Source organism: Anabrus simplex, chromosome 1 (genome assembly GCF_040414725.1).
Source record: "Anabrus simplex isolate iqAnaSimp1 chromosome 1, ASM4041472v1, whole genome shotgun sequence".
Lineage (NCBI taxonomy): Eukaryota > Metazoa > Arthropoda > Insecta > Orthoptera > Tettigoniidae > Anabrus > Anabrus simplex.
Window position 1 is genome coordinate 1,457,495,763 of NC_090265.1, and position 26,777 is coordinate 1,457,522,539.

Consider the following 26,777-nt stretch of genomic DNA (forward strand, 5'->3'; position numbering starts at 1 on the left):
GAGATGACTTTGCTTTGCTTTGCTTTTCTTTGCTTTGGTTTGCTTTTAGACACCTAAAATTCATGCTTCATTCTGTACTCTGATGAATTTTTCTATGTTTACTCCCTGCTCTATATATTTCTCACTCCATACTTGCCAAGTTCACATGCTACCTTCGCTGTTTAAGTAAGAACAGATGGTTATTCGCATCTTTACTCACAAGCACACAAAGGAAAAAACAAAGGAAGAAATCAATTTAGACTTTCCGGATAAATTGGAATGACATCTGGGATATCTGTCAAAACTTACTAAAGTAATACTACGTAGTATGTTGCTGCAGTAAGAAAAGCAGCTGAAGTTCGAAGAAACCTAATTGTCTACCAATTGAATGAAAGAAATTACCCATGTTCCATTCCATGTTGAATATCCAAAAATCCCACGGACTAGATTAATTGAGGCCAATGAGTGTTCATGAGAATAAGAAACCACGTCAACTACATGTTCGGAAACTATCTGATAAAGTGCACGTAAACTTCCGTTGTTTACATTAAATTTATCTGTAACTTTATATTAAATGGGTCACGATATTTATAATTATGAAACATGTAATAGATAAAGAGAGGGGAAGTACGGAGAAATTGCAAGGAAACAGGAGGTGGGGAGGAGAACTTTGAATGAAACTACAGCACATAACCGCAAACAGCACAGTAACGGTGTGGTCGAGTGACGGAGAAGACAGCCTTCCACTTCACAGCGGAGATCTCAAGATCGAGTCAAGGTGAGTCAGTCATTCAGAAGCTCTCATCACTTGTTTGCTTCCCTTCCTTGTACTTTCCGGGAATTTCTTCTTACGTCAATGGATTGTTTTCTTACAAATATGGTTTGAAGTAGGTACTTGTCAACAGCGAACACGAACTCATATGAGAAAAGTGTTTAGAGAATGTTTAGAGAATGTTCACAACATAAGTGATTGTAATAATAATAATAATAATAATAATCCAGCTACCATGTGCAGACACTTCTGTGTAACGTCATTTTGGTTGCCTATGCGTCATTTTTAACGTTCTGTTTTTCTACACCAGATCGGAGAGTTAACTGGATATCTGTTGGATCATCTGTGGTTGAGTATTTTAATTAATGTTGTTTTTCAGTAAACACCAAATGACCGAGCGAGTTGGTCGCGCAGTTAGGGGCGTACAGTTGTGAGCATGAAATCTAGAGATAGTGGGTTCGAGCCCCTCTGTCGGCAGCCAAAAGATGGTTCTTCGTGGTTTCCCAATTTTACTCCTGAAAAATTCTGGAACTGTACCTTAATTAATGCCACAGTCTCTTCTTTCTCTCTCCTAGACCTTTCCTATCCCATCGTCGCCATAAGACCTATCTGTGTCGGTGCGAATTTGAGCCAATTGTAAAAAATAGAAAACACGAAATGTGTCACCAGAGTTCTTCCACTTGCCGACATCGTAAGGCATGGAGTGCAGAATGGACTTTCTTTAGTCCAAAAATTATCCGCCTACGTCTGCTAAGTTCAAAGCCACTATCTCAGAATCTGGAATCTGACACTGTAGCGTTCATCCGCAGAGGGAGCTTATGTTATTGATGATGTCAGTAGCAATAACATTATGTGCTTCTAACACATTCGAAAGCTACAAGGCTCAATGTAAAAGGCGTCAGTTTACCAAAAATTGAACTCTATTGTTCAATGATATGTAGTCGACAAAGCGAGCTACCTAACTTAGAAGCAGAGGAATTCATTACGTCATCACAATTCAGTGATTCATTCAACTACTGGGTTGACCACACTGGTCTCATCTGGTATGCTGGAGTTCAGAAATGTGGAACTGAGGATACTCGCACTATTCTCTTTAACTCTTTATGCTTAGTGTCCGGCTCAATGGCTAAATGGTTAGCGTGCTGGCCTTTGGTCCACAGGGTCCCGGTTTCGATTCCCGGCCGCTTCGGTGATTTTAACCTTAATTGTGGTGTATTCGGCCCTCATCTTCATAGATATTCATGTCGCTTAATAGGCCGTCTACGAGAAAAAGACTCGCACCAGGTTTTTCCGGAGGCCATGCGCCATTATTATTATTATTATTATTATTATTATTATTATTATTATTATTATTATTATTATTATTATTATTATTATTATTATTATTATTATTATTATATAGGTTTTAGGAGGCGACGGGATAAGGAAGTGTAAGGAAGGTACTGGCAATAAATTCTACTCGCTTGACAAGGAAATGGTAACCACAAATAACTTTCTTCAGGGCTACCGATTGAGGGGTTCGAACAGACTTTCTACGAATACAAGCTTAAATATAATTACAGTATATGCTTGTACCATACAGACAGTACTCTCTGTACAGATGAATGTAAAAAGTCATAATATACTACCGCTATATTACAGCAAATAATATTCTTCTAGTGGCTTGAAGTCACACTAATACATCGAATGTTTTCGGTAACAAAAGGAAGGGAAAAGGCTAGGATTGGCAATGTAGCGACTGTGGACTTATTTAAGGTACAGTTGCAGCATTTTGCTGTGTGAAAATGGGGAACCACAGAAATATATCTTCGGGGCTTCCGACGGAGGTATTCGAACCCACCATCTTCCAAATAGAAGCTACGCGACGCTAACCACGCGGCCATCTCACTCGTAATAATGGGTTAGAGCCTGCATGTTATACCAGTATCAAGACCCTTTTCTTACAGGGCGAGAATTATTCTTTGCATGCCACATATATTGGGAGTTGCTTAGCCGAGTCAATATATGTAGGCGTGTTTGGCTCAGTCGAAGTCGAGTAATGTAGAAACGAAACTTATAGTTTATGGAAGACATATAATCTCACCCTACACCTGCAATTATTTCTAAATCATTTTCTAGGGCTGAGGCGCCGGAAAGAACTAACTATTCTACCACCCATCAAGTCAGGATTATAAGTTGTGGAAGCCTTTGTCATCCACTCTCTCAGGGGTATTCATGGTATTCATCGGAGATCAGTTGACCTTCCTTTGCTTTGCTTCACGTTTTGGAATATTACATCTTAATAACTGAGGTGGGGTAGAACTTCAAGTAGTTATCGATCCCTGTTTTAAATAGAGGATCTTTGCGTTGTGGATAATGGCAATGAACATGTTACTACAATCATTGTAGAAATATTGGAGTTAGTAACAACGTTCTTCAAACAAACAATCCTATATTTTAACGGAACTGTTGGTCATTATTTGGAGTTTTCCAGCTTTACCTGAAATCCGAAACAAAGGGGCGTGGCTTCTCATTTTAAAAAAACAAAATTCATCGATTGAGATTAGAACCGCGGACACCTTAGTTCGATTAATAATGTTATTTGTTTTATGCCCCATTAACTATTTTACAGTTAACGGAGACGCCGAGGTGTCGGAATTTAGTCCAGTAGGAGTTCTTTAACCTGCCAGTAAATCTACAGACACGAGGCGTATGCATTTAAGGACCTTCAAATACGACCGGACTGAACCGGGATCGAACCCAGCAACTTGAACTCAGAAGGTCAGAACTCTACCGTCTGAGCTACCCAACCCAGCTCCTTAGTAAGAAACTAGTGATGAGTAACATGGCTTACAAGCCTTTTAATTCCTTGTTCAGTGTGCTAACATGGTGTTGTTATTTGAATCATCAGTCCATGGACTGGTTTGATGCAGCTCTCAATGTCACCCTATCCTGTGCTAACCTTTTAATTTCTACATAACTACTGAATCCTACATCTCCTCTAATCTGCTTTTCTTATTCATACCTTGGTCTACCCCTACTGTTCTTACCACCTACAGTTCCATCAAAAACCAACTGAACAAGTCATGGATGTCTTAAAACGCGTCTCACCATTCTTTGTCTTCTCGTCAAATTTATCCAAATCGATCTCCTCTCACCAATTCGATTCAGTATGTTTTCATTCGTGATCGCATCTATCCATCTCACCTTCAGCATTCTTTGGGTAACACCATATTTCAAAAAACTTCCATTTTCTTTCCTTCTGAGCTCGTTATTGTCCGTGTTTCACTTCCATACAATGCCACGCCTCAGAAGAAAGTCCTCAAAAACATCTTTCTAGTTCCTATATTAATGTTCGAATTTATCAAATTGCTTTTCTTAAGATAGGCCTTCCTTGCTTGTGCTAGTCTGCATTTGATGTCCTCCATACTTCTGCTATTAGTTATCTTACTACCCAAGTAACAATATTCATCTATCTCCTTTAAAACTTCATCTACTAATCTAATATTTCCTGTATCACCTGACTTCGTTTGACTACACTCTATTAATTTTGTTTTGGGCGCATTTGTTTTCTTCTACTCCTTCTCCAAGCCTCTGACCATACCATTCAGCAATTTATCCAGATCTTCTGCAGTCTCAGATAAAATAGCAATATCATCCGCAAATCTCAGGGTTGTGATTTCTTCTCACTGAATTGTGATTCCCTTTCCAAATTCCTCCTTGCATTGAACAGATGGAGGAGAGATAAAATGCAGCCTTGCCTCACTCCTTTCTGGATTGCTGCTTCATTTTCAAAGCCCCCGATTCTTATCACAGCAGACTGAACCGGGTTGGCATGGTAAGGGAAATAAAATATCTTCTAATGTACCGTACCATAATTCCCCTTGCTACTGAACAGTAGATGCAAAAACAAATATACTTCGTAAGTTTCCATGGCTGTGCTAGATCTACTGAATTAATGCTTAAGTGTAACATTTATCTGAGCTCACGCTCTATCTATAGCGTTTATAAGATTGGCACATACGGTGCAATAGAAATGTGTATATCTAAACATCTATCAAGTAATACAAACTAAACGACCACCTCCTTGGTCTGGCAATTACTGTAGCAGGCTGCTCTCCTTGATACGCTGGGTACGAATCCCAGCTTTACTGTGAACTGAAGATTGGTGTGGAAATCAGAATAAAGTGAAAAGAGCTTTATGAGGATTATTTATGAGCTAACAAATTCTAGAAGGCATTAACCGTAGTAGCAGGGAATTGGTGTTTGAATCCGTGATTCTGACCATGAGGCCAAGATATACAGTATATGTGTCTTTGTGTATTTCAAATGCTAACCTTAGGAAAGCACTGTATACTAATACTATGTTTTCAAGTTCAAGTCAAATTCGCTTCCGATTATCACGAGTAGAATCAATCAGAATGTTCGTAAAAATGTAAAACGATTTTGTATTTGGCAAACTACAGTACTTTGCTCTTTTCTTTTTTTTTATTTCAGTAACAAAATATTTAAAATACCTTATTTTCTTAAATTCATGTTATTATATCGGAAATACAGTGCAGTAAGCCTTACGAGAGTACGACGAAGATTGCTTTGCTCGTATATTAATTCGTTTGCCACAGTTTAAATCATGGCACATTATCGACTGATTTTGAGAACAACACTTCATTTTTCTTGTAGAAAACGAAAAACGTCAAGCCTGAGCCATCCAGACCTTGACATTTCAGTACGGCTGCTGCCTATTCAGGTAACCCAAGCAGATATTGGAGTGTTACGTATTTGTCCTAGAGTTTTCTTCAGACATATTGCTGGAATGTTTTGACCGGATCCTCTGCCTCTCAAATCAAACAACTTCTCAGTTTAACTCCGGATAAAAGGCTGTCATATAACTTCTATTAAACGAAGTTTTTGTTTAAGTAACAAAATATTTAAAATACATTGTTTTCTTAAATTCGTGTTTTTATATCGGAAATACAGCGCAGTAAGCTTACGAAAGTACGACGAAGATTGCCTTTGCTCGTATATTAATTCGCTCGCCACAACAGTAATTCACAAGTGAATACACCGCTTAAACAAGAAATTGGCTCACGTCTTTAAATGTCCCTAACTGTAACGTAAGAACGCATAGTGAGTTGAGGAGTAGACTTTACAGCAACAAAATATTTCGTTTTCAGAACGGAGGGGGCCATTTTCATCCGGATATTTGCGAAGAGTTAGTGTCAGTTGAAATGTGCGACTGTCTCAATTCAACGTGCGGCGGTTAGTCTGCGTGTAATGTATTATTTACAAGTCATGGCAGATCGTGCAGACTGAGGTAGGCAACGGGGGAAGTACTTGTTGTGCACTTACACTGCTTCAAGAATGTTATTCGTAGAGGTACGTATTCAGAATGCCAGAGGCTGCTCATAATACGATTTGGCCTGTGTGGAAATAGTTCCATAGGTAACAGAGAAGTTATGTCATCTAAGGTTCCGTATTGCATGAACGACATCAACGAATTTTTGTTCTAAGTTACACATGTGCTGCGGGTCAGCATTTCTCAGACAACATTGCCACATAGCGTTATTTCGAGGCACAACGACAATTTCTTTCAAATAATAATAATAATAATAATAATAATAATAATAATAATAATAATAATAATAATAATAATAATAATAATAATAATAATAATAATAATAATAATAATAATAATAATCAGAAGAAGAAGAGTAAGAAGCAGAATTTACCGAGCTCGATATCACCAGTCACTTAAGTGCGGCCAGTATCCAGTATTCGGGACATAGTGGGTTCGAATCCCACTGTAGGCAGCCCTGAAGATGCTTTTCCGTGGTTTCCCATTTTCACATCAGGCAATACCTGTACCTTAATTAAGGCCATAGCTGATTCCTTCCCACTCCTAGCCCTTTCCTGTCCCAACGTCGCCATAAGAACTATCTGTGTCAGTGCGACATAAAGCAACTTGTTAAATAATAATAAATTGATATATACTCAGTCACGTGATAGATTCCGCTGAGGAAGCTTATACAAAATAGCATGAAATTTTGCCCAGTGGTTTAAACGTGACATCATTTCGAAAGGTATACATGCAGATATTATTTAATTTTCATATAGAGAGATAATGGTGTACTGTGATTAGGAATGATTGTTCTGGAGACAACACGGTATTAAATTTGATTTACAACCCGAATACACTTTTAAGAATTCGTGGTATTTCGAGGAAATTAAGTTCAAGATGTGTACGTTATTCCTTTGCCCTGGTATTCCGGGTAAACTCCGGCATCACGATATCATATTATGCTCATATACTTATTCTAAGAATTGCGAGCATTGAAACAGGAGCAGATAAGCTATTATAAACAATTAGGCAATATCATCTCTACAGAGTGTTTGGAAAACATTGTTCCTGTCAAGACAAGGAGGTACTGAATGGAGTACAACACTTCATCTAGGCTGTGCTGAATGATGTAGTAGACAAAGACGAAGCGAAAACCGGCTCTTCTCCAGAACCTTTCAAATGAAACTAATTTTCTAGGTGTATTCGTCTTTGAGTAATTACAAGTAAATAAGGAAAGCATTTCTATATAGTTATGTAATCACGTGTTCGAACCCCACCGTCGGTTACCCTGAGAATGTTTTTTCTGAAGCTTCACTTCCAGGCAAATGCCGGTACACTTCCTACTCATAGGCCACAGCCGGTTCTTTTACCCAGTTTCCTTTGCACAGTTTAATTCACCATAAAATCATGCCATATAATTTCATGTCACTTTCAGTTAAGATTAGATAGCAAGACTCTAATACTTTTCGGAACAAAATACGGGCAGAATTACATAACCAGACTATGGTACTTGTCCTAATCAAAGAAACTACTGCTACGGTCTGATATTGCCAATTATTTTTAATAGCTTATGTTCCCATTTCAACACTCGCAGTTCTTAGAATACGTATATGGGTGTACGTCCAGACTTCAAGAAATGTACTTATGCCGGTGAGCGTTACAAAAACATGAAAGTTTGAAAGGTCAAATAATTTCTAGATAACACGCGCGATGACAATTCAATTTTCCATGGTAAAGGGGAAAGAACCTAGTATCATGATAGGCCGTCGGGTGACGCAATAGCACCACAATCTAATGGTACTGAAAACGCTGTGACGTGCTGCTAACATTTAGTGAAGCTCTGAACTCCGGCTGGGTACCACGTCGTGTGAGGTGTGATTTGATTCGTCTAAGTGAGTTGTGCAAACATAAGGCAAAAGAAGTAAAATAGGGAGTGTTTTGAGAAAAGTTTCGTTCGAGGAAATGGGAATGTGAAAAATTAGCTTATTTCGCAAAATGTTCTAAAAATTAGGGGCGAAGCTTGTAGTGGGGGTTAGAGGACCCACCCCCCCACCAAATGGAACGTTTACAAAAATATACAAAAATTGAGAATAAACTAAATACACATTCAGAGACATAATTGTAGAACCAGAAGATCTGTAATTTTCTTATATCAGTGATCTTGAAAAGTCAGGCATGCACCTACGTTGTGTTCTACCATGATTTTGTAACTATAACCCCAACCCCTTATCCCAAATCGGCCGATCCTAGCTCCGCTACCGCTAAAAATACACAATATGTGGCTTCAAAATTATCGAGAGCGTATTCGACAGAATATATCTGCTCATCAGGATTCCTAAATGTCCAAAATCACCAGTGTCAAGCGTCAGAAGGCTTATCGAGAGCGTCCCAATTTTTTTTTTTTTTTTTTTTTTTTTTTTGCTAGGGGCTTTACGTCTCACCGACACAGATAGGTCTTATGGCGACGATGGGATAGGAAAGGCCTAGGAGTTGGAAGGAAGCGGCCTCGGCCTAAGTTAAGGTACAGCCCCAGCATTTGCCTGGTGTGAAAATGGGAAACCACGGAAAACCATCTTCAGGGCTGCCGATAGTGTGATTCGAACCTACTATCTCCCGGATGCAAGCTCACAGCCGCGCGCCTCTACGCGCACGGCCAACTCGCCAGGTCGTCCCAAATGGAAGACGACCAAACGTCGTGAGGCGAGTTCCGCGCTATTGAAGTTCCACCCAGGCACATCAGCTGCCCCAATGGTGGAATATTATTTGCAACTAATGGATGTGGATACTGATTACCCTAGTATGATAGACATTTTCATGAAGGTGTGTTGATTTGTTTAGACTAAAGGAATGAACAATAAGGTTTCAAACCCATATGGACGTGTCACGTGGTAGGGATTCTACGTCCAAACTTACGGCCACGACCCGTACAAGACCCGTTCAATTCGTTTATATTTTCCATTGCGTTAATAAAGAGAATCGCTGGCCCAGGACACAAAAGCGTGCTCGGACCTCCTGGAAGGGTGTCGGTTCGAACATTTTAAGAAGCGAGATTTCCACTTTCCAAGGCGCATATGGCCCTGAGGTTCACTCAACCTACACCTAAAATTAGTACCAGATTAATTCATGTGGGCAAATGCGAAGGGGAGTAAAGATAACCACTCTACTCCACCAACTGCTGAGATTACAGATAGGGAAAGCGTTTCTTTACCTTCCACTTCGCCAAGGGCCTCCATGGCCTGCAATGTGCTTTTCTTTATTATTATGCTATTCACACAGGCCTTGCTGACATTTCGCTGTAATCCATTTCTTCTTTGGGACTAATTACACCTGTTCTCCTTAATTATTTGCCGTTAAATCGGTTATGATACAATTTTCTTTCTTTTTTATATAATTAACAGCTCAATGCCTCCTATGTACAATCCTATAGCATTGTGATCTATTGAGGAAACAAACTAACGAATGATTGCTAGACGCTACATGAGACGAAAATCATCGTTTTAACTTGGACTTCAACGTCCATTCGCTGTCAGCACTCACGGGTGACCGGAAATTTGCTATTTCATCCTTGCTTGCCATACAGCGTTTGGCTCTTAGAAGACGTAGGCCTGCTTGGAGTGCATTGCAAGTCACCTCACAATGCAATATATTTGTCATATCCCCGATTCGTGTTTTACAGCCTTCATTTTTAATTCTACTACAACTAATCACTTCACACAACCTATTAACTAGCTCGTATTAGTGGTGTATATATTATAAAGACATGCAATAAATAGAACGCTTGTGGCACGAAGATAGCATATCGTCTCTGTTACAGCGAAACCTCATATTTACCGATCTCGATAGCTGCAGTCGCTTAAGTGCGGCCAGTTTCCATTATTTGGTAGATTGTGGGTTCGAACCCCACTGTCGGCAGCCCTGAAGATGATTTTCCGTGCTTTCCCATTTTCACACCAGGCAAATGCCACGGCCGCTTCTTTCACACTTCTAGCTCCTTCCTGTCCCATCATCGCCATAAGACCTGCCTGTGTCGGTGCGACGTAAAACAAATTGAAAAAAAATCGTGTGCAAATCTGCCTCGTTTTACGTTGCTGACATGTTGGTAGCGAGTGGAACAATATACACTTGAAGGACTAGCACCGCTAGGTGGGTTGCGTATCTTCGTAAAATATAACGGGCTGGAGGAACACCCGGTATATGCCGTAAAAAGGAGACAGACATACATACGTGTTCCACCTTACAGCCTGTTAGAATTTTAAAACGTCCCACAAGGAAAATTAACATGCATCATTAATTGAGAGAAAGAAAATTATAAAATTAGATTTCGTTTATTTTGAAAGTCAGTGCCAGAAACCGGTGGTGTAGAGGTAGCGTGCCTCCCTGTTACCCCCAGGACCCGGGTTCTATTCCCAGCCAGCTGTGGACCAGCCAGGGCCGGTTCGAGGTCCACTCATCCTACGCTATTATAATTGAGGAGCTATCTGACGTTGAGATAGCGGTCCTGGTCTAGAAAGCCAAGAATAACGACCGAGAGGATTCGTCGTACCGATTACATAACACCTCATAATTTGCAGGCCTTTGGGATGATTAGCGGTCGCTTGATGGATCAAGGCCCTTCGGAGGTCTTCCGCCAAGGGGTTTGGTTTGGTTTGGTTTGGTTTGGTTTGGTTTGGTTTGGTTTGGTTTGGTTTGGTTTGGTTTGGTTTGGTTTGGTATCTCAATTTATACAAACTCCGGAGCTCAGCAGTAGGACGTAAAACTGCGATTACATTTCAGTGCATCAAAGTGTCGTATCACATCACAATGTGTTAATATTTCCTTTTTTATCACAGCGTTTTGCATGCTGACGTGAACTCCGCGATATGGAAATAATGCTCCTGTTCATTGATCACTGAAGCGCGAAATTATACCAACAGTCAGCACATTTCTTTCGTGTACACATTAAATTGGTTTGAATTCATGATTAGCAAAGCGGCACATGGCGGCTTATCACAAATCATTTCGCTGCCATCCTTCACGTCACAACAACTGCTTGTTACTTCACTGTGTACTTCATTCACACCACGCTAGATACCAGTCAGAATGTGACACAAACGATTGTGGGTTAGTAAATGTTAGTCCAGCTAATTTACTAAACAAAAGAAACATCAATGTTATCTGTATCGGTATTGTTCCAGCAGTCTACTCGTACCCCTTTTCAGATTCATTGTACAATGTCATTACACAATAGGATAACTTGTTATATCAATTCACCAACCTGTGAATATGTTAATAGATCGATTCCTTTGGTATTATCTACATTATGATATATCTCCAGTGATGGTACTAGTAATTTTCACTCTGATTTTCACCGAATATTGGGAGTTGGAGTGCTCTAACTTGCTACTGTAAAAAATTGTCAGGTTTTACCCTGTATCTCTGACATCGTTGCAACTAAAATTTCGGAATTCTTAGAGAGCTGTTTAAGCATTTGTTTTCAGTTTACTGACCTAAATTTTGCGAAATTTGGCTGTTTTACTTCAAGTAATGTTTAAGTAGAAAAATATTATATAAAATGTCCTGTTCAATAAGTGAACGAGTGTTCTCAATAATTTTGGCTCATATGCTTCTCTTAATCGTTTGACATTTTCTAAAAAACATTCATTTTCTTTCTTTCACTTGCAGATCCACCCATGTCGACCAGGTTTTGCGAATCCAAGCAATTCTGCCTCTTCAGTTTCGTAAAAATGTCACTAAGTAGAACAGAAAAGTGAATCAGTTTTAGCTATTGCAATGAAATGTATTTGAATAGATCTTGGGTAAATATTTACTGTCAGAGATTATATGAAGCCATCTGGGAGATAATACTTCCAGCGCTGATTGATGTTGTGCCTGTTTATTTGTCAATCAACAGCGAATTTTTATATTTCCGAAAATATGGAATTTGAAATTCTATTATTTGCAGTTTATTAATTTTAGATTCTGTCCTCCTTTCAACCTGTATGAAAACAATGATTCTGCCCTTATCGTTGTTTAAAAACAGATTTGGAAACGAATTAGTTTACCATGGGCGAAGACGTGGAAATATGCAACTACTTGGTTATAAGTTATTCATTTTACGTCGCACTAACTACTTACACGGTTTTCGGAGACGCTGAGATGCTGAAATTTTTCCTCGGAGGAGTTATTTTACGCGCTAATAAATCTAATGACACAAGGCTGTCATATTTGAGCACCTTTAACACATAGTTTGAAGATATCGTTAACGGTTTAACAAGCGTTAAACTGAATTTGAGGAATGCTCTTCCGGTACGTAGTCTAGGGTTTCTACCCTTAACAAATAGAAAGAACTGTTATTGTGAGTGACCTTTTAAAGATATTGCAGGCATGTGGTTTCTTGGGTTCTTTTTTAGAACTTTGTATGCCCTGCAATACTTGCCTATACAGTCTGTGGATATGTTGAACGGTTTAGGCAGCGTCCAGCTGAAAATCAGTCATTCTCTTCCCGTACACAGCGCAAGAATATAAAAACGGCCATTGTCAGTGAATATTTAAAGATAGGTAAACTTATATCGGTCCTCCATACACTTTTATATACTTTTCTGCTCTATACTTCTTACACATGTAGTTTATGGGTATACTTAATGGTTTACGCAGCCTAAGCCGACAAGGTGTTCGCATGCCTTTACTTTCTTCGAGTTTTTTCGCATAAACTGTTACCGCTCCACTTCCATGTTACAACGTGAATATGTTTATTTCCTTAGCATGGACATTGTTGACAAATTAGTGGATGATGGGATATAATGTATACTAAGAAGAAATTGTTAACTGACAATATGAATAGGTTTATATGTATTTTCCTTAGCAATGGTCATTGTTGCTAAATTAGTAAATGTTGAGTTATTTACGAAGAACAAATTGTTATCCTGACAACATGAATACCTTTACAATTTATTCTCGTAAGTATCCCAACATTCACTAATTTGTTAATAATATCCAATATTAAGGAAACCACAAATAAAGTTATTCGTACTGTCATGCTAACAATTCGTGTTTTTTAAATACCTCAGCATTTACTAATTAGGTGGCAATGTCCATTGTCAAGGAAATATTGAACAAACTTATTTCTTTTGTCACATTTACATTTTTTTCCAGAGTATATAACATTAGCAATCTCTCCCTTTTTGTTTCCTTTGTTTTACGTTGTGCCGACACAGATAGGTCATATGGCGACGATGGGTTAGATAATAGGTAGAAGAGTTCGTGGCCTTAATATTAAGGTACAGCCCCACTTTTGACAGCTGTGAAAATGGGGAATCACGGAAAATCATATTCAGGGCTGCAGAGAGCGGGATGTTTTTCTCTTCTTCAAATGTCAGACAGGAATTGCTCTTACACTCAGTAGAAGCGGAAGATTTAATCATCCGATTTGAAGTTTTGTATATCCCACGGAAATGGTACATTTTCGGACAGGGTTCCACCTCAAAACGTTATATCTTTAGGCGCCTATACAAGCCCTATAAGTTTATAAGGGAAATTTTCAAACACTCTGTATGGCAAGTGGTTTTGAAGATTTCTGAAGAAATACGTCAAAAATTGAATAATTTTTACTCGGTACGGATAAGAGAGAAATCATAAATCATGAACGAGTTTCTTAACAAGTAGCACATGGGTTAAATCAAGATATTAACTTATGTTATTATAGACTACATCACCATAATGAAATATTGGTAGTATTAGTCACTTGAACGAGCAGTTTTCTTGTTTTGACAGGCAGAAAGTCCCTCAGTTTGTACACTGAGTGTAATGAACCGAATACACGTTGACAAATTTTTATTATGTGCTCTTACCAAATTAAACACTTATTAAAAATTATTCAAAGGTTCTTAACGGAGTCTTTCGGTGTTATAGGTGTTTCATTGATCTTGATAACCGGTATATTGATAAACTTGGCATGCGCCTTTTTAGATCCTATTATGATGGCTTGCGATTTTAATGGGTTTACCTTCAGGCAGTGGCTACTAGTCCATTCGTTAATGTTAAATAAGTCTTCGTTTAATTGCATGGTTGCTTCTTGTATGTCATTCGGCTTGGTGTGAATATACAATTGGATGTCGTCTACGTATAAGTGATATTTACAGTTCTTCAGTTTTTCTGATAGGTCATTCATGTATAGGGTGAACAGAAGTGGTGAAAACACCCTACCCTATGCTACCCCCATCTCAGTATTTCGCCATCTAGACATATTGTCTCCCATTGACATACATTGTTTACGTCCACTCAGATAGGAACGTACCCAGTATAACACATTATTAGAAAACTTCATCATTTCTAATTTGGCCAGTAGAATGTATTTATCTACGGAGTCAAATGCCTTTGTAAGGTCGAGAAGAATAAAAATTGTCATTTTTCCGTTATCCATTACTACATGAATGTCGTTAGTTACTTTTACTAATGCTGTGTTGGTACTGTAGTTCGATCTAAACCCTGATTGATATCTGTCGATTAACTTATGATGTAAGAGATAGCCTGTCATTTGTTTGTGTACTAGTTTCTCCAGTACTTTTCCTAGTACAGGGAGGATACTAATAGGGCGGTAATCGTCAAGGGTTGTGGGGGTACTATTTTTCGGCATAGGTCGGATGATGGCATTTTTCTAGTTCTCAGGAAAGATTCCCGTCATAAGAGAGGTGTTAATAATGTGCATTATTTTAGGAAGAATGGTGTCTAGAATTTTTAAAAGGGACAGGTTTATTCCGTTTTGTCCAGTAGACCTTGATTTTATGTCACTGAGGGCGCTCTTTACAGCACCTGGAGTCACGTGAGAGAAGTAGAATGATTCACCACCATGCTTTCCCTTTGAAGATATTCTGTCAATAGTGGCTCTCTTTGCATTTCCGTTCGTCCGGACGTTTCTTGAGCTGAAATATTTATTATTTAGACCGTCCAAAGGTACATTACAGTTACTGTCCTCTTTCTTCGTTTTATTTAGACCCATATCGCGGAGTCTTCCATACAACAGCAGAGTCATGTGTATTTAAAATTTCGTACGAATAGCGTATTTTAGCGTTTCTTATCATCTGCGTGGTTTTATTTCGGAGTCTTTTATAATTCTCAAGATTTTCCTGTGCTGGATGTTTCACATAGTAACTATAGGCTGAGTCTCTGTCTTTAATTTGATCACGAATTTCTTGATTGATTGAGCCAAATGTTAGAGGGTCGCTTTACTCGAATAGTGAGTGACCACGAACAGAACGGGTGTTTATTGTCAGGCCTTCAGACCTGAGATAGGCATATGCGTGACAGCAATGTTTAACCCTCGCACCTCTTACCCCGCAACCACGCGACTTCTTTCACTTGCTCCTTATTGGTATACCAGGTGGAATGAGGAAAATACAGTTACAAGGAAAACCTACCCTCTCAAGCTATTTCTCTGTCCAGTGTGTATTGTGTTCATGAAGACTGAACCCTTATCAGGTACCCATATCAGGAAATTTTGCACTTTTAACAGGACAGACTTCATATGACCCTCAGGGCTGACCAGTTTCGGTTATAGAGGGGTGTCCAAAATAGAGGGAAAATGAGACTCTAAATGAACCCCGTCCTAAAAAATTAAAAAAAATGATATAGACAATACATGTTTATGTGGCTTTGAGGTTTTGATTATTTCAGTGACGTTTCTGTACGAATGGGATCATGGATTCAGTGCGATCTGTGCCAACTATGGTTTCACGAAGTATGTGTAGGAACGGTTTAGAACAATATGAAACGTAAATAGTAGTATTGTACCGTGCATGTGTTAAGTTGAATAGTGGGCAACGAAACCGTCGTAAACTGCAAAAATATGATGTCCGGGAAATGGCACACTATGCTTCAGTGATGTACGGATTTAAACGCATCTGTTACAATTATTGGACGTTTTCAATTAATGTTTAAAATATTGTTTTTATGTATGTAATATCATATAAAGTTTATTAATCAGTAAAGCATATGACATGAAACTGTATATATATATTTTAGTGGTAGAAATATTCACTGCTATGCGCCATATCAAAAAGCATCTGAATCGTCCAGATATAGGTCCCCCTACCATATAAGTTCAATTTGAATTATATTGAAAAGGATTAACTTGAATACTTTGAGTTATATAAATAGTAAGTGTAAATACAAGATTCAAGCTTTATGTGAGACGGTAAAACCATAATCACGAAGCAGATCCAACCCTCAACAGGCGATGGTGTCACCGTACCTGCTACGTCTGTATGTCAACTTCTTAGTTCCATTTTCTGATACGGGGTTGGGGATGCGTTCGGACGCATTTTGTTACGACCAAATTCCCTTCCGAACGCCAACCTCATTTGAGGAGCTATTTAAGATGAAGTGATCGATGGTGAATGAAATAATTGTGTAAGGAATCGGTTGTGCCCTATGAATTGGAACTTCCGTCACATTTGCCTAGAAGGGAAAATGGTAAAGGACAGAAGATCATTCATTCTTAGGACATCCAGCAGTGGGGCTCTAACCCCACTCGTCTCCCGAATGCCGAGTTTGGCTCCATAGCCGAAGCGCCTTAACACGCACGCCAACTCCGTTCGGAACTGTAACTGACACTTTAATAATTATAATATTAATTAAAACCCTATGCAATGGAGGTTATTATAGCAACAAAAATATTCTAGAAATAGATCTCTGCTAAGAGATGACGAAGGGTTCTGTCGAAAATTTCTCCTAGTAATTGAAAGAGGGCCTCGAATTGCAAATTTCTACAACAGCATGGAGAACAAAACAAGAAAAGAATATGCCTTTGCAACCGTATGAAATAACTCACCTACAGTTCATAAATTAGAAGACATTATTTAAAAATAAACACACTTTTCTTGCTTCTTCTATCACGGGAGATATTTCAAGCATCTCCTGTAATGACGAGCATAGAAAATAGTTTGTATTAATATTGTTGTTTTACAATTGCAATATGTCCAAAATATACTCACCTTTCAGTTCGCGAATTCTCCTCAGTTGCAGGATCCTGACTGCTTGGATTTACTGACGGTAAATGCATAAGCATAGATTTCAAATAACTCCCTGTATTACTTGTAATCTCGTAAATATACGGAAGCGATGGTTCCCGTATTTCACCGACACATCAGGACGTACGACCACATCCCGTTCTTGATTTTGTATTTTCTGTGAAGTTCGTGGTAATCAGGAAATGTAAATGCCCGTACTAGCAATATGTTTTACCATGACTTAGTGTAAGAAAACAGGACATACCTTTCTTAGTAAATTATTATTTATTCTTTAGAGTTCCTCCTGAGGCCTGGCGTCCTTTTAAAAGCACACCGTTCAAATATGGATCATTTATTTATATTTGTATTTAAATAATTAAATAAATAAAAATTTAGCAAAAGTTTGTGTTACCAATTTTCGGAAATTCATTGACCTTGGTGTGGTATGCTTCTCACTTCACTATCTCCCACCAAGGCACTGTTAGGGAAGTAAACACTTTTATGAGATTTGACCAAATGAAAAATGGTCTGGGCCTCAGGAGGTTGTATATCTGAACATTGTAGTTACATGAATTGAGACCATCGTTCATAAATTCCACATACATGTCGTATGTTGTTATTCTGCACCACTGAAGTGGGTTTCATTAACCTCCAATTATAAATTCGAAAATCTTTTGTCTTGTGTTTGATGAGGAGGCTCCCAAACATCGTTTATTCACCTATACGGGAACGCTCCTTCCGCGTGTTTTGTAAGTTACACGTCAACCTTCTGAGGAGTTTAAAATTTACCGTTCGAATCAAATTATCAAAACTTTGGAACTGTTTGGAACCTGCCCTACCATAACTCATTAGAATCACTGCTTTATGCTTGAGATTTTCCGCTTTTTGAAGACAGTACCTTCTCCGTATTGGTCAAAAGCCTTCCAGGTGGGAAACAGGGAAGAAGATCCTATCTTATCTCGTACTGGATCCATGTGGTGAGGTTGTATGAATGTGCTGGATATTTTGGAACCAAGGGACAATTATGTATCATTATAGCGCATTTTTACTGCATGAGAAAATATTATTACATCTAATATTCTTATTTCTATCAATTTGCTTAATATATCTCATTTTAACACTGGCGTGTATTTACGAGTCCTGCTTATATTTGCGTAAACTATGGTGGGCATTTCTCAATAGCCCACTATCTTCCAGTATGCATTAATTAAACATTTGTCTTAGAATTAAAAGAAAAGTAGCCTCTATATGGGAAATGTACTAACCTACCAAATATCTCAGGTAGAAATTACGTGCCCCTAGAATATTTCTTCGAGGATGATCTTTGGGTTATTAGAATTCACCAGTCTCCCGAATCCATCTATGTAAATAAAGTTGTAGGGTGTCCGCTGTCTGTAATTTCATTTGTTTTGCCAATTTTTCAGATATTTACCCGTTTTAGGTCAACTCAAGACCAAATCCGTGGTTTTTATTTTTCGTGTCTGTTTGTCTGTTTGTCTGTTTGTCCGTTTGTTCCACCATCACGGCGAAACGGCTGGATAGATCTCAACCAAACTTCATTTTGAGAGTATACTCATACCGAGAAAGGTTTTGATATGCATATCATTTCAAAATCTTTGAATATACGGGGGGTTCATAGGACAGAACGGTTTCCCTCCCAGTTTTCTCCATTTTCTCTTATACTATTGATTTTCTGTAAACTCCGTGGACCGTATGTGAAACGACTCTTCATTATAAACAACATTCGTTATGTTAATAATATACCTTACTCTTCAAATGACGGAGAAATTTACTATTTTCTGCATTATGGCTCTAGAAAATCTCGAAATACGGATGCAGACCTTCGTTTAGAAATATTTGGTGGCTAATCGGTAAGTCGTATCACAAATCAGGAAGTACAATCGGGTTTCATTTTGGAGAGATCTACAATTTTGGTCCTATGACTTTTTGTCGTATTTCTATCCCTTATACGTTAAATAGAGCTGTATTTCTCGATTTCAAGTTAATTTTGTACTTTCACACGTATATGTTATCATCTGGCACACGTATAGGAAAGAAAGAATCATGACATTCGGCACGCGCATTGACATGGCGAGTGGCCATTTGATAGCGGAATTGTATGATTCTAGCTGTCACATGAGTATCAAAAATGAAAAGTAATGCGTGAAAACTGTACAAAATTTCACCCCATACAATGAGTGTAACTCAATCTAACCCATAAATGTAAGTGATACGAGAATGTGTCATAGGTCTGACCATAGCCTACAGAACACTGAAATAGTCGTCTGATGGTGAAGTCCGTTTGTAGATATGTCGTACAGTTTCAAAGCAGTAATAAAAGTCTGCACTTCTAGAGTGTGTCTGGACATTGACTGTTTTGGCGAAATTTCCGTACAGTTATCCGCTTCAGGTATAATAATGACCATCCGCCTATTTTTAGTTTCGGTGTATGTTTGTTTGTTTGTCTGTTTGTCTGTTTGTCTATAACTTGGGAACTACTGGATATTTTTCAGCAAACTTGATATTAATAATCCACCTATACTTGGATAGGTTTTGGGGCAAGTATTGTTTCTAAATCTCTGAACTGACTGGGGGTTTATATGAAACCAAAACTCTGACTTTGCACTCCCACAAAATATACACAACCAAACCTAATGGAAATCCACCCGCCTTAATGGAAATTAATTTCTGAACTTTTTTTCTCATGTGCATCATTTCGATACGAGGATTAGTAAGAGAGATATCATTAACGGACCATTTTTAGGTACAAGTTCCACCGGACTTAACTCAAGAGCAGGTGCATGTATAGCGTATTTCTTACAACCTGAAAACTACTGAAGATATTTGAACCAAACTTTATATTTAGCATCCACCTGTCCAAAGGTAGGATTTAAAAGTCAATGGCATTTCATGTTCCATGAATGGACTGGCGGTTTATATGGAACTGAAATGGTGTTTTTTTTACTCCTCCACAATATATACATTACAAGACAAACCTGACAGGAAATCGACCAAACTTTATGGAAATCCACGTCTAAAACTTTTTTCATGTTAATTGTTTCGACAGGAGGATTAATAAGGGAGATATCACGAACGGTCGGTTTTGCAGGTTAAGTCCAGCGGACGTAGCCCATAAGTGTTGTACCTGGAGCAGATTCCTTATCTATCTATACAAATAAAATCGTAACGACTGTGTGCCTGTACATTGATTATTTTGGCAAAATTTTCGTACAGCTACCCGTTTAAAAGGATAATAATGACCATCTGCACATTTTTTTGGGTTTACTTTCCTGATAATTTTTACCCTCCTCGCCCAAATTCAGATTGCGGCATAATCTGCCAGACGAAAAAGAAAATTGAAATTTGGCGAAATTATACGTTTTAGCCTGTAACGGACGGAAAACTTCCAAAATATTTAAATTCTTTACTTTTATCCCCGAAGAATATCAAAATATGGAGGCAATTTCAATGATGGTGCAGACCTTCGGGAAGTCTTATCACATAACGAATGGCACAAACTCCTTTCAATTTGGAATGATCTACAATCTTATGACATATTCTCGTACCTGTATCCCTTTTACGTTCGATTTTTCTCTGTTTCTCGATGTTAAGTAAATTTGGGCCCTTCAGATGCTTAATTCATACCTTCAATCACTTATAGGAAAGATAGAAACATCAAACTCTACACGAAAATTAGTCCACCAGGTAGCCATATGTGAGCCAAATGCTATGTATGTAGCTGTTACATAATTATCCGGAAAGCAATGCAATGTGAGATAATCTTACACAAATTTTACCCTATTCAACATTTCTAACTCAGTCTGACCCATGAATATATGAGACACCATAGAACCAGCCATTTAGGCCGCTAAATTCGGCGTCATATAGTACAATCCTTTGTCGATATGACGTACCGTTTAGCCCCAGTGAATCTGTAAATGAAGGTCTGAAATATTGTAAACAAGCATATACTTTCGTATGTCGATCTATATATATTTACTGATATCGATTTATAGTGACCGAGAAAGTGTCTGTCGGCTATTGTAATCAGGACTCCCTACACCGACTTTGACTGGCAGTAGGAATGGGGTCCTTCACCAACTCCTGTGTAACTGGCATTAGTAAGGAAGGCCTACCATTATAATGAATAATTCACTTCTCGATTTGACTTGGGGAAGGCAAGGGAGCATGCAGTTTTGTTCAAAACTCCGCTACCCGATTGTGTTTGGCTGCAGGCAAGGGTGCCCGCCATTATAAACAAATGTACCCATCTAAAATGTGACTGGCATTAGGCATAGTGGCCTGCTATTTTGATGGAAACTCACCAAATTTGTGTGACTGGCAGAAAGCTGGCCGGCAGTAGAAAAAGGGGCCTATCATTATAGTGATAACTGCACAACTCAATTTCGACTGATAGTAGGGAAGTTGCCTGCTTTTATAATAAAAAACTCCTCAACTTTAATCTGTCTGGAAGTGGGATAGGGGCCTGCCATTTTAACGAATACTCCCCAAATCGATTGTGACCGCGCAGTAGGCAATGGGGCCTGAAATTATAATGCAAACTTCCCAACTCGATTGTGAATGGCAGTAGGCAAGTGAGCCTGCCGTTATCATCACAAATCCGTAACAAACACTTTACATTGGAAACAACGTATGGGAACCTGCCCAGGCTGTTTCTCGGATAACGCTAAGAGACATGCAATTTTAAAACAATCATATTTACTGCATGTAGAGTATTTACTTCCATATTCGAATGCAATGTAAACTACCGTAGCGAAGCACGGGTATATTTGCTAGTATACAATATTTTCGTTACCCCTAACTACAATAACTGTGGAGTCAGCTACCGTAGCGGGTGGTTAGAAATGAGAAAAATATCCTGAGACTTCAACGAAGGTATGATTGTAGAATCTGAGTGAAAAAAAAGCGTAAAATGAAAGGAGGAAACCCACACACAGGATTCTTACGCAGGATTATTGTATTTAATGTCATAATTAGTCAGTATGGATAAAATTCAGTAGTCATAATCTGACTCTGGTAAATTTCAGTTGTCTAAAATTAGGTAAAATGTACGATAACCTATGACTAGAAAACAGCATGCGAGTTGGGACGTAATTCGGTGGAATTCCTGTATTCAATGAAGCGAAGACTATAATTCTCATATAAATCTCTCATTATTCACAGAACGTGGTAAGGTAGCAAATACCGCATTTATTTCCTTCATACTAACGGAACTTGCTCGTCAGTCTGCTGGAGCATATTCCATTCCCTTCCTGCCTTGCTAGGCTCACATTGTCAGTGAATTAGCAATATAATACATGCATGTCTCTCGAGGTATATTCAGTAGAGTAAGATGTTTCCTAAGCCCAAGTTATTGGTCGAAGCAGAGAACGTAGATAAGTGAAAGGGGGAATATTAAGCCCGCTAACACACCCCCAAGGCCGGAATGAAGACCGTATCTAACACCATCACATCCAATTCTATCTCCAAGAGCTCTTCTCTCTGTGGCAAGGTCACACTTAAAGAGTATGTAGACATATGACTTTAAAGTAAGGCCATTTATTTCTCACCCCCTCATCAGTTTACGATTTGCGAATGTGAAGGAAAGTGTTTGTACCGCTTCATGTAGGGGGTATGAAACATTATACGTTCTAATTTCATCACCCTGTTCAACACTGATTCTAATATTTTTTCAGATTTCTGGTCTCGTTCAGAAGAGACGTAGTGATTACTTGTGAATCCAAGATAGTTTAGAGATGTAATGCATGTGTGGTGGATCCTCGGCCCAAGGACTTTTTGGTTTCCAAAGAGCTCCACCATCATCTCTAATAGACAGCCTAGTCATTACTAAAGAGGCGAAGTGCGGAAATTGGGATAGTTTCCAGTTGCTTTCGTCCTCTGAGACAGAAGGAGCTATAATCTATCAGACTGCCTAACTCACTGAAATGTATGAAAGGCACTTTCAGATCATTCATAACAAGAACTAGCTGCATAACGAATGGCATTATAAGCGTTCTTCACTCGCTCTCATATCGTCAAAGCCAAGGATAAGACCGAGATAGGATATTGAAAGGAACTAACTTGCCTTTGCCCATGCGAAAAGGCAGTTCACTCTAAACATCATATCTCACCGAAATGGATCTTGGCCAACAATTAAGTTACCTTAGATATTTGAGTGGACGTATTTCTGTAAGTCTTGTGGTCTTTAACTACGAGAGCGAGTCTTTTGCATCATACTGAAATCACAGGAGTTTAATTTTCATTTCTAAACTATGACATAAATTGACCAAGATTCGAACCGTGAATTTTAGAGAGAGGCCTTCGAAGACACCAGTGAACTTCTCTGACCTATATGGGATTCACCTCTCGGGATTTGAAGTAATACTTGAAATAACGATCAACGATATCTTATGAAGTTAGTCAAGGTTCAGAATCAAGTTTCTCAACTTTAACTTCTTGGTACTTTCAAGGCACATTTCTCAGAATTTGAATAGTCGTATATATCCCACGCTCAGAACTGTCGTACTTACGTCCCCTTATACTAACAGCTACGGTATCCTCTGCCTATCGTAAGACGCGAGTTAAAGGTGTCCAGAGGCTTTTAACTTGCGAGTGTACGTTGGCGACCACGGTGTCTTTAACTGATGCCTCTACTTGCTCACTTCCTCACTTTCATATATCCTGCCCGACCTCCCTTGTAAAACTCTTGTTCTTTCCCGAGCCCGACGGTGTTAGAGCATTAGAGCCCTAGGGCGTCTTTCATTTTCTCACCCTTCGTGGTCCTTGTCTTTCTTAGGCTTATACCTTCATTTTTTCGAAGTGTCAAACAAATTCTATTTTTCCCCTCTCATTAGTGTTAGTAGAGGATAGTTGCCCAGTTGTACTTCCTCTTAAAACAATGATCCTCACCACCACGACTATCGTACATACATCGTCTATTTTCATTATTTTATAACCTACCCTAAGAACAAACGTTTTTAGTTACAGTAGTAGTCAATTTAAGGTCAAGGTAAAATGAAACTGTTTGGACATATTCGGCTCGCTAAGTGCAGGTATTTTGATTTGACACCCGTAGGCGACCTGCGCGGCATGACGAGGATGAAATAATGATAAAGACGACACATACACCCAGCCTCTGCGCCAGCGAAATTAACCAAGGAAGGTTAACATTCCCGACCCTGCCGGGAATCGAACCCGGGACCCCTGTGACCAAAAGCAAGCACGCTAACCATTTAGCTATGGAGCCAGGTGTGTAACGAAGGTAACAGTAGAAAACATACACTTTCAGGGATCCAATCTGAGCGTACCTTTGGGTTGCCATAATCCGAAAGTCCAAAACTAGGACATCGTCGCAATTTAAGAATTCGAAACCGGAAAATAATTGACCTATTACTACGGCCGATATAATGAAGTATTTGTTGTAAGGAAGTAGCATTAGTATGCTTGTATTAACTTCATTTAGTAACGAGAACATGTATTACTTCACACACCCGTACATAGAATGTACTAAGCATGCGTGTATATACCACTCGTACTGGAATTAGGTTTGATTTTGAAACTCACCACAACTTACATGTTTCACGTTGTTTGTACTTACAGGTGTTACTGCTAACCTGCTCCTTTTTTCTTTCCATTGGGAAGCCGCAATAGAAAACTCCCTCTCTACATTTGCATTATTCCCAGGAACACAGAAATATCATCCCACAATTGTTAGAAGTTCAGAACACATTACGCGAAAACACAATCCTGAAAAAAGCTACCCATTTATTGATTGACTTCATATTCTCAAAATTTCAAACTATTCTATCTCCCAAAAAAAAGGGAGAAATATTATAATTTTACAAGCCGGCACAAAGAGAAAACTCTAGTCTTATTTGGAAGTTGTATTTCCTTGCATCAATTTCTTTCTCAATACTTGAATATTCTCTAAACCAATTTAAATTACCTCAAGTTGATTTTAAACCTTCTTATTCCTCTAAAATATCGCGGATTGTCTGCGAAATTAGTAAAATGTGGCATCCCTAGCGTATATATACGGATTATTCTGGAATTTCCTAACAAAAGACCCGAGGATGAGTTTATGTTGTTTAGAGAGCTTGCAAACTTATTATCATTCTCTACAGAGCTCCCTCTGCGGATTAGTGGATGAGTATCAGTCCCTGGAACTCTGAACATTGATTGAAGCCCAGAAGAGTGAGTCCAGTTTTGAAAGGCAGGAAAATGTCCATTGGATTTCCTTTGTCGTATAACGTCAGCACATTAAAGGTATCTGATGAAACATTTGGTGCCTACCCGATGATATTATAATTCATACATGAATCGTCCAGCAGAGATCCTAAGTCCACCCTGATCTACTTCCGTACATCAAAGTCGGTACGAAAATACAGTGATATGGATCATTTCATCTGAGTGCTCCTTTGAAACTCACAACCGTACGTCCAAGTAGAGGCTGAGAAACCAGCAACTCTGTACAACAGGCTATATTGTAATTAAGGAGGTCGGAGTGAAGGAAGATCGTTGATAAGTATAATAATATGCAGAAGAAGAACGATAATTTTGAGGTGTCAGCTACTGTGCGTAGGTATTTTAATTTAATGGAATTGAGGATGCCAGCGTGTTTGAAACGGATTCGTAATTGATAGGAACTTCCTGCCTGGTTATTGATTAATCGTGATAGCTGGAATGCCTTCTACGCCAGAACTATAACCAAGCAAAACCAAATACATACATTTTCTGATTGTGTCTTAAATTCAAGTATACCTCATTAACGAATACGTGGAGGCTGATTTGTATAAAAGTGCGTAAATTATGACAAAGTGTTCGTCTTTTTGTATTTCAGACTAACATTTCCTCAGCTCTATTTTTAACTTTCTTCAGAAATGTAACGTGTAAACTTACATACAACCAACCATAACTAAGCAGATAACTTCAGATATTGGAGTACTGCGTATTCAGCTACATGACCCCGTCAGCTGTATCGCCAGAGTTTATCGAATGAGTTGATTGCCTCACAAAGGTCATCAACTCATGAGGCTAGCTAAACTCCGTCCAAAGGCTAACACTCGGGAGTCGAAACGCGGGTCCCGGGATCAGAGGAATGGTGTTTCCACTGCACCACAGGGCTGACCCAGCGGTCTTAGCCACTTTTCTTGACTGCTGAAAATACAGTGCCTGTCTGAGTTACTGTGTTATGAGACTACAGTTATGAATATGTCAAGCAACATTGAGCTGCCTCTTACATAGGAAAAGAATGGAAATAACAACCTTCCAATGTAAATCCAGAAGAAAGGAAAGCAAAAGTTCCCACACATGACAGATAACGGCGTCGGTAAGAGAGAGGCTGTTCTGAAACACAAAAATCTCTCTAGACCTAGTAAATGTAATGCCTCCTGGATCGGAAGGGACAAAAGTAGACGAAGAGAGACCAGATAGAAAGGATGAGAAGTACTTGGAAGCAATTGAAGTCAAAACTTCCGTCATACATCTCACAAGTTGATCAAGAGTGTGATTGTTTGGGCCGTGGGATAAACTCTTCCTGAGGTATCATCTAAGCGTATTCATGTGGAGTTCAGAATGTAAGAGTGAAAACTGCAATAAAATGATCATAAGGGCACCGATACTCAACCTGTTTTAACTGTGATTTTCTAATGTTCAAGTGTAGCACATCTTAACAAATATAATCTTGAATTTCAAAATACTCTGGGATTGTGTATTTTCATACCTATCA

The 26,777-nt window shown here is 38.8% G+C and overlaps 1 protein-coding gene across 1 annotated transcript in view; it reads left to right on the top strand.

The window, feature by feature from the left end:
- Window positions 1–647: 647 nt before the first annotated feature.
- The window catches only part of LOC136879443 (hemocyte protein-glutamine gamma-glutamyltransferase), a 279,634-nt gene continuing 253,504 nt past the window's right edge, over window positions 648–26,777 (top strand). The window contains exon 1 of the mRNA XM_067153235.2: window positions 648–757. The gene's annotated coding sequence lies outside the window, so the exon portion shown is untranslated. The remainder of the gene's footprint in view (window positions 758–26,777) is intronic.